Source organism: Anomaloglossus baeobatrachus, chromosome 11, assembly GCF_048569485.1.
Source record: "Anomaloglossus baeobatrachus isolate aAnoBae1 chromosome 11, aAnoBae1.hap1, whole genome shotgun sequence".
Taxonomy (NCBI): Eukaryota; Metazoa; Chordata; class Amphibia; order Anura; family Aromobatidae; genus Anomaloglossus; species Anomaloglossus baeobatrachus.
Window position 1 is genome coordinate 31,728,601 of NC_134363.1, and position 8,106 is coordinate 31,736,706.

Below are 8,106 nucleotides of genomic sequence, written 5' to 3' on the forward strand. Positions count from 1 at the left end.
ATACATGGTGCAAAGTAGTCAAAATGACTACCTCAGTAGTTCTAGTGTTAAACTCTGCAAAGGACGTATGAATCAAGTCGCATACAAGGTTATCCTGGAAAAACAGTTGCTTCCTTCTGCTCAGGCAATGTTCCCCAACTCTGAGGACTGTTTTTTCCAGCAGGACAATGCGCCATGCCACACAGCTAGATCAATCAATGTGTGGATGAAGGACCACCACATCAATACCTTGTCAATCTCCAGACCTGAACCACATTGAAAACCTCTGGAATGTAATCAAGAGGAAGATGGATAGTCACAAGCCATCAAACTAAGAAGAACTGCTGACATTTTTGCACCAGGAGTGGCATAAGGTAACCCAAAAGCAGTGTGAAGACTGGTGAAAAGCAGCCAAGACGCATGAAAGCTGGGAATAAACATCATGGTTATTCCACAAAATATTGATTTTTTAATCTTCCTGAGGTAAAACATTATTAGTATTGTTGTTTCTAAATGATTATAAACTTGTTTTCTTTGCATTTTTTGAGGTCGGAAAGCAATGCATTGTTGTGTTATTTTGACCATTTTTCATTTTCAGAAAATAAATAGGAAATTTATTGCTTGGAAATTCGGCGACGTTGTCAGTAGTTTATAGAATAAAGGACAATTCACATCTTACTCTAAAATATAAAGAGAAAAATCAGAAAAACTGACAATGTGGAAGTGGTCTCCTAATTTTTTCCAGAGCTGTATATATATATATATGTGTGTATCACGCCCTGGCCTATCAGGTTGTCACAGGGTATTGTGCAATCTGCCCTCCTGTGCAATATCCATCTCCTCCTTGGTTACGGGTCCCTAACCAATCGTGTTGCCAAAACCAGCTAATCAAAATCCTAGGTACAGTCTGCACCACACCCACCAGACACACCAGTGGACGGCCTGAGTGTAATAGGGTCGCCCACTTGGGGGGTTGGTAAGGGGAGGTCAGGAGTGTCAGGAGTAGGTCAGTGAAGTGTTGGAAGTGAAGGAGGGAGGAGGTCAGGAGACAGGCTCCTTGGAAGTACTAGGTAGCAGACAGTGGTCTGGGCCTAGTAGGAGCTGGACCCCCGGTCGCAGGGGATCGTGACAAGGGGCACGGCATTGTCGTGGAGGACAGCCGGCGGCCTTGTACCATCACCGGGCTGGGACCAAGGCACGACGGGGTACGTGGACTCTAGGTCAGGGAGTTTGCTTCAGGCAACCTGACAATTCACCCGACGAGAACAGAGCCTTCAAGATCCGTTCTCCACCCGCTGAAAAATTCCGGAGTACTAGCGCAACGAGGGGGGATAGGACTTTCCACTAAAATGGTTCAGAAAATCCCAAGCGTGAACCCTGAGAGCAAGCTCCCACAGTTAGCCACAGTGGGGAGCGGGACCCGACTAGTTTCAAGCTATAGGGGCCAACTAAGAAGAGAACAAGGTGCCAGGAGGGAGGTCACTGATCACCAGGCAACACCAGCAGAAACGGGATCCAGGTGTGCTCCCCCTCAGCGGCAGCGGTGTCCAGAACTTTGGTTTACTACAGTTGTCGGTGTCAGCGTTATTGGACTGAGTGAGTACGCAAGTGACCCTTACATCTCCAACGGCACATCCCCGTCACCATCACCGAGTCCCGGGGCATCCCCCTACCCGTGGAGGGGTTAAACACATGGCAGCCCACACCATCGCCACCGGGTACTCCCAGCCGCAGCAGTGGTACTCCACCTTACCACACACCACGGGTGGCGTCATGAACTGTAAACACATCATCCCCTGTAAATACCCCCCTTAATTGGAGTGGCCGCACGACCAACGCTTCCGGACGCCCCACGAACCACCGCTGATCCGGATCCAAGCAGCCCGGCTGCTGACGTGGGGGCGGCACATTTTATTTATATATATATATATCTATATATATAATTGCCTTATTCTGTCTGTCTGTCTGTCTGTCTGTCTGTCTTGCTCCAAAATTGTGTCCTTACGGTGACACAAAGCTGATTGGCCGCTGGGCTCGCCATGGCCCCGCCCCCCCGCACGGATTGGCCGCTCGCCCAGGCAACTCGCCCACGCCCCGCCCCCTCACGCAATGCACGCTCGCTCTGGCCCCGGCCCCCGAACGCATTCCCCGAACCGACCGACACGGAGCCACGACTCCCAGGTGAGTACTGTACCCCCAGGAGCCCACATCAGCGTACGCCGCCAACCCAGCCGACACATACTCTCGCATTGCTGGGGTTGCCGCCGTATGCTGGTGTGGGCTCCCGTGCGAGCGGGGGACGGGATACGCTGGTAACCATGGTAGCATAGTTACCAGCGCATCAAGGTCCTGCAGCGGCGGAACATACACACACGCACGCACACACACACACACATACACACACACACACATCACATCGCATCCACACACTCACAACATCCTGGGATATCGCTTGCTTCTCGGCGGCGATACTGTGCAGTGAACTTCCAGGACCTGCCGGAGGATCACATGGCCAGAAGCATGTGGTATCTCCGGATGTTGTGAGTGTGAGCGCGTATGTGCAATATCGTCAATGTGTGTGTGCGTGAGTGTATGCGATCGGGTGTGTGTGAGTGTATGCGATCGGGTGTGTGTGAGTGTATGCGATCGGGTGTGTGTGTGTGTGTGTATGCGATCGGATCTGTGTCGGCAGAGGAGCACGGCGTGCTGGAGGAGGCTGGGAGGAGAGAGGCTGATCCTGGGGAAGGCTGGGAGGGGGAGGCTGAGAGAAGAGAGGCTGATGCTGGGGGAGGCTGAGGCTGGGGTAGGCTGGGAGGAGAGAGGCTGATGCTGGGGGAGGCTGAGGCTGGGGTAGGCTGGGAGGAGAGAGGCTGATGCTGGGGACAGAAAAGGCTGATGCTGGGAGGAGAGAGGCTGATGCTGGGAGGAGAGAGGCTGATGCTGGGGGAGGCTGATGCTGGGGGAGGCTGATGCTGGGAGGAGAGAGGCTGATGCTGGGAGGAGAGAGGCTGATGCTGGGAGGAGAGAGGCTGATCCTGGGGAAGGCTGGGAGGGGGAGGCTGAGAGAAGAGAGGCTGATGCTGTTGGAGGCTGAGGCTGGGGTAGGCTGGGAGGAGAGAGGCTGATGCTGGGAGGAGAGAGGCTGATGCTAGGGACAGAAAAGGCTGATGCTGGGAGGAGAGAGGCTGATGCTGGGAGGAGAGAGGCTGTTGCTGGGAGGAGAGAGGCTGATGCTGCGGGCAGAGAGGCTGATGCTGCGGGCAGAGAGGCTGATGCTGCGGGCAGAGAGGCTGATGCTGGTGCAGCATGGGGGATGGAGCACGATGGGGGGTGCGCAGCATGGGGGATGGAGCACGATGGGGAGTGCGCAGCATGGGGGATGGACCACGTTTGGGAGTGCGCAGTATGGCGGATGGACCACGTTTTGGAGTGCGCAGCATGGCGGATGGAGCACGTTTGGGAGTACGCAGCATGGCGGATGGAGCACGTTTGGGAGTGCGCAGCATGGCGGATGGAGCACGTTTTGGAGTGCGCAGCATGGCGGATGGACCACGTTTGGGAGTGCGCAGCATAGCGGATGGACCACGTTTGGGAGTGCGCAGCATGGCGGATGGACCACGTTTGGGAGTGTGCAACATGGCGGATGGAGCACGTTTGGGAGTGCGCAGCATGGCGGATGGAGCACGTTTGGGAGTGCGCAGCATGGCGGATGGTGCACGATGGGGAGTGCGCAGTATGGCGGATGGAGCACGTTTGGGAGTGCGCAGTATGGCGGATGGAGCACGTTGGGGAGTGCGCAGCATGGCGGATGGAGCACGTTTGGGAGTGCGCAGCATGGCGGATGGAGCACGATGGGGGGTGCGCAGCATGGGGGATGGAGCACGATGGGAGGTGCACACCTCCCCCCAACACACACACACGCGCACTGCACAACACACACACACACACTGGGAACCACAAACACTGCCCTACACAGACACCCACACACACAGACAACGCTGCACACACACAACACCCAACACACAAACACCGCGGCATACATAAATATACGCACATACCGCACAACACAGACATTGCACAAAACATACCTTCCCCCAAAACACACCACACACACACAAACCGCGCAACACACACACACACACAACGCGACAGACACACAGCGCTCCACAAACAACGCAACACACGCAACACACATACAACACCGCTCTCACCCCCCGCCACACCCAGACAACACCCAGAGCATGTACAGCCCCTACACAAACAGTTGGTAACTACACACAACAACATATATATATATATATATATATATATATATATATATATAACAAAAATCATATGTAAATTCTAGAATACCCGATGCGTAGAATAGGGCCACCTTCTAGTATATATATATATGTATATATATATATATATATATATATATACATACAGTACAGACCAAAAGTTTGGACACACCTTCTCATCTCTAGAACAACTGTTAAGAGGAGACTTTGTGCAGCAGCCTTCATGGTAAAATAGCTGCTAGGAAACCACTGCTAAGGACAGGCAACAAGCAGAAGAGACTTGTTTGGGCTAAAGAACACAAGGAATGGACATTAGACCAGTGGAAATCTGTGCTTTGGTCTGATGAGTCCAAATTTGAGATCTTTGGATCCAACCACCGTGTCTTTGTAGAAAAGGTGACCGGATGGACTCTACATGGCTGATTCCCACCGTGAAGCATGGAGGAGGAGGTGTGATGGTGTGGGGGTGCTTTGCTGGTGACACTGTTGGGGATTTATTCAAAATTGAAGGCATACTATGCTATTCCATCCGGTTTGCATTTAGTTTTCAACAGGACAATGACCCCAAACACACCTCCAGGCTGTGTAAGGGCTATCTGACTAAGAAGGAGAGTGATGGGGTGCTACGCCAGATGACCTGGCCTCCACAGTCACCAGACCTGAACCCAATCGAGATGGTTTGGGGTGAGCTGGACCGCAGAGTGAAGGCAAAAGGGCCAACAAGTGCTAAGCATCTCTGGGAACTCCTTTAAGACTGTTGGAAAACCATTTCCGGTGACTACCTCTTGAAGCTCATCAAGAGAATGCCAAGAGTTTGCAAAGCAGTAATCAAAGCAAAAGGTGGCTACTGTGAAGAACCTAGAATATAAGACATATTTTCAGATGTTTCACACTTTTTTTTTAAGTATTTCATTCCACATGTGTTAATTCATAGTTTTGATGCCTTCAATGTGAATCTACAATTTTCAGAGTCCTGAAAATAAAGAAAACTCCTTGAATGAGGAGGTGTGTCCAAACTTTTGGTCTGTACTGTATATATATAAAAATATATATATAAATATATATATATATATATCTATGGCCCAGAATGTCTTCACTGGAATGCAGAGACTGTACAGGCGTGTCACAGGCGAGACGTCAGAAATAAGGAGAAACTAGACAATATCAACAATTCTGTGTCCATTATGTTACCTGCACCGCGTGACCGCTGTCATATCCACTATTACTATAGGGCTTTAGATCACATATGACGTAGGGACCCTTAAGACTAAATAAACAATGGCTGCAGTTTACTCAATCGCCTGGGTTGGTGCGGTTTATTATCACGACTGTCTGGTTTCGACAACCCATTACTATTAGGGTTTCCCATTCAGCCAGAGGGAAGAGCAACAACAAAGAGCGTTTCTCACTCAGGAGGACCCGACATGTTCATGCGTCACATGGATTACTAATTGATTTTTATGAAAAGTGTGTAATACTTAATTTCTCCTGTATTTCTCCAGACTTCTGCCCTTCGCCTCACTATACGTGCAGATGTAGTGACACCTGCCTGCTGCCATCCTTGAGCAAGCTCTGCACTGGTGTTGAACTGATCCCATAGCTGAATCTTCTTTAGGAGACGGTCTTGGAAGTTCTGTTCTTTCTTCATATCACTTGAAACTTTTTCTTTTACGCTTTGGGTTATTTGCTCACTGGTTGATTTAATGGCAATCTTACAAGCAGCAATGTCCTTGCCTGTAAAGCCATCTTGATGCAAAGCAATGATAGCTGCATGTATTTCTTTGGAGGTAGGCAAGGTTAACAGACAATCACTGAACTCAGCGGTCCTAATTTTCTCATTTTTTATTTCATGTGATGCAGTGGTGTAACTATGCTATGGCCCCCCAATGAAAAATTTGGAAAAGGGGCTCCCATGCACATGTTGATTAGATTTATCAGCTACTGGAGTAATGTCCTCTGTCCTGTAATAATTGTCCCCATCCTGTAATAATGTCTCCTATCCTGGGCCCTTTAATTATGTCTCCCATTCTGGTCTCTTCTTAATGTCCCCCAACCTGTAATATTATTCCCCTATCCTGTAATATTGTCTCTCATCATTGCCCCATCCTTTATTAATGTCCTCCATCCTGAACCATTCATGCAATAATGTCCACTGTCCTGGCCTCTTTAATGATGTTCCTCATTCTGGCTCCTTTCTGTATTAATATCTCCCATCCTATAATAATGTCCTCCATCCTGGTCCCCTCCTGTAATAATGTCCCCTATCCTATAATAATGTCCAACATCCTGGTCCCCTCCTGTAATAATGTCTCCTATCCTGGCCTCTTTAATGATGTCCCCCATTCTGGTCCCTTCCTGTAATAATGTCCCCCATTCTTTAATAATGCCCTCAAAGTTGGACCATTCATGTATTAATATCCCCCATCCTTTAATAATCTCCTCCATCCTGGTCTCCTCCTGTAATAATGTTCCCCATCCTATAATAATGTCCTCCATCCTGGTCCCGTCCTGCAATAAGGTCCTCCATCCTTTAATAATGTCCTCTATAAGGGACCAGACATGTAATAATGTCTCCTATCCTGGACTTTTTAATGATATCCCCTATTCTTGTCTCTTCCTGTAATAATGTCCCCATCCTATAATAATGTCCTCCTTCCTGGTCCCTTCCTGTAATAATGTCCCCCATCCGATAATAATGTTCTCCATCCTGGTCCCTTCTTGTAGTAATGTCTTCCATCTCCATCCTATGAAATTTTCCTCCACCCTTTTCCCTTCCTGTAATAATGTCTCCTATCCTATAATAATGTCCCCCATTCTGGTCCATTCCTGCAATAATGTCCCCATCCTACAATAATGTCCTCCATGCTGGTCCCTTCTTGTAAAAATGTCCCCCAACCTATAATAATGTCATCCATCCTGGTTCCTTCTTGTAATAATGTCTCCCTTCCTATAATAATGTCCTCCATCCTGGTTCCTTCTTGTATTAATGTCTCCCTTCCAATAATAATGTCCTCCATCCTGGTTCCTTCTTGTAATGATGTCGCCCTTCCTATAATATTGTCCCCCATCTTGGTTCCTTCTTGTCATAATGTCCCCCAACCTATAATAATGTCCTCCATCCTGGTTCCTTCTTGTAATAATGTCCCCCAGCCTATAATAATGTCCTCCATCCAGGTCCCTTCTGGTAATAATTTCTCCCTTCCTATAATAATGTCCTCTATCCTGGTTCCTTCTTATAATAATGTCTCCCCTCCTATAATAATGTCTCTCATCCTGGTCCCTTCTTGTAATAATGTCCCCCAACCTATAATAATGTCCTCCATCCTGGTTCCTTCTTGTAATAATGTCCCCCAGCCTATAATAATGTCCTCTATCCTGGTTCCTTCTTGTAATAATTTCTCCCTTCCTATAATAATGTCCTCTATCCTGGTTCCTTCTTATAATAATGTCTCCCCTCCTATAATAATGTCTCTCATCCTGGTCCCTTCTTGTAATAATGTCCCCCAACCTATAATAATGTCCTCCATCCTGGTTCCATCCTGCAATAATGTCTCCCATCCAATAATAATGTCCTCTATCCTGGTTCCTTCTTGTAATAATTTCTCCCTTCCTATAATAATGTCCTCCATCCTGGTCCCTTCTTGTAATAATGTCTCCCTTCCTATAATAATGTCCTCCATCCTGGTCCCTTCTTGTAATAATGTCTCCCTTCCTATAATAATGTCCTCCATCCTTGTTCCTTCTTGTAATAAAGTCTCCCTTTCTATATTATTGTCCCCCATCCTGGTCCCTTCTTGTAATAATGTCCCACAACATATAATAATGTCCTCCATCCTGGTTCCTT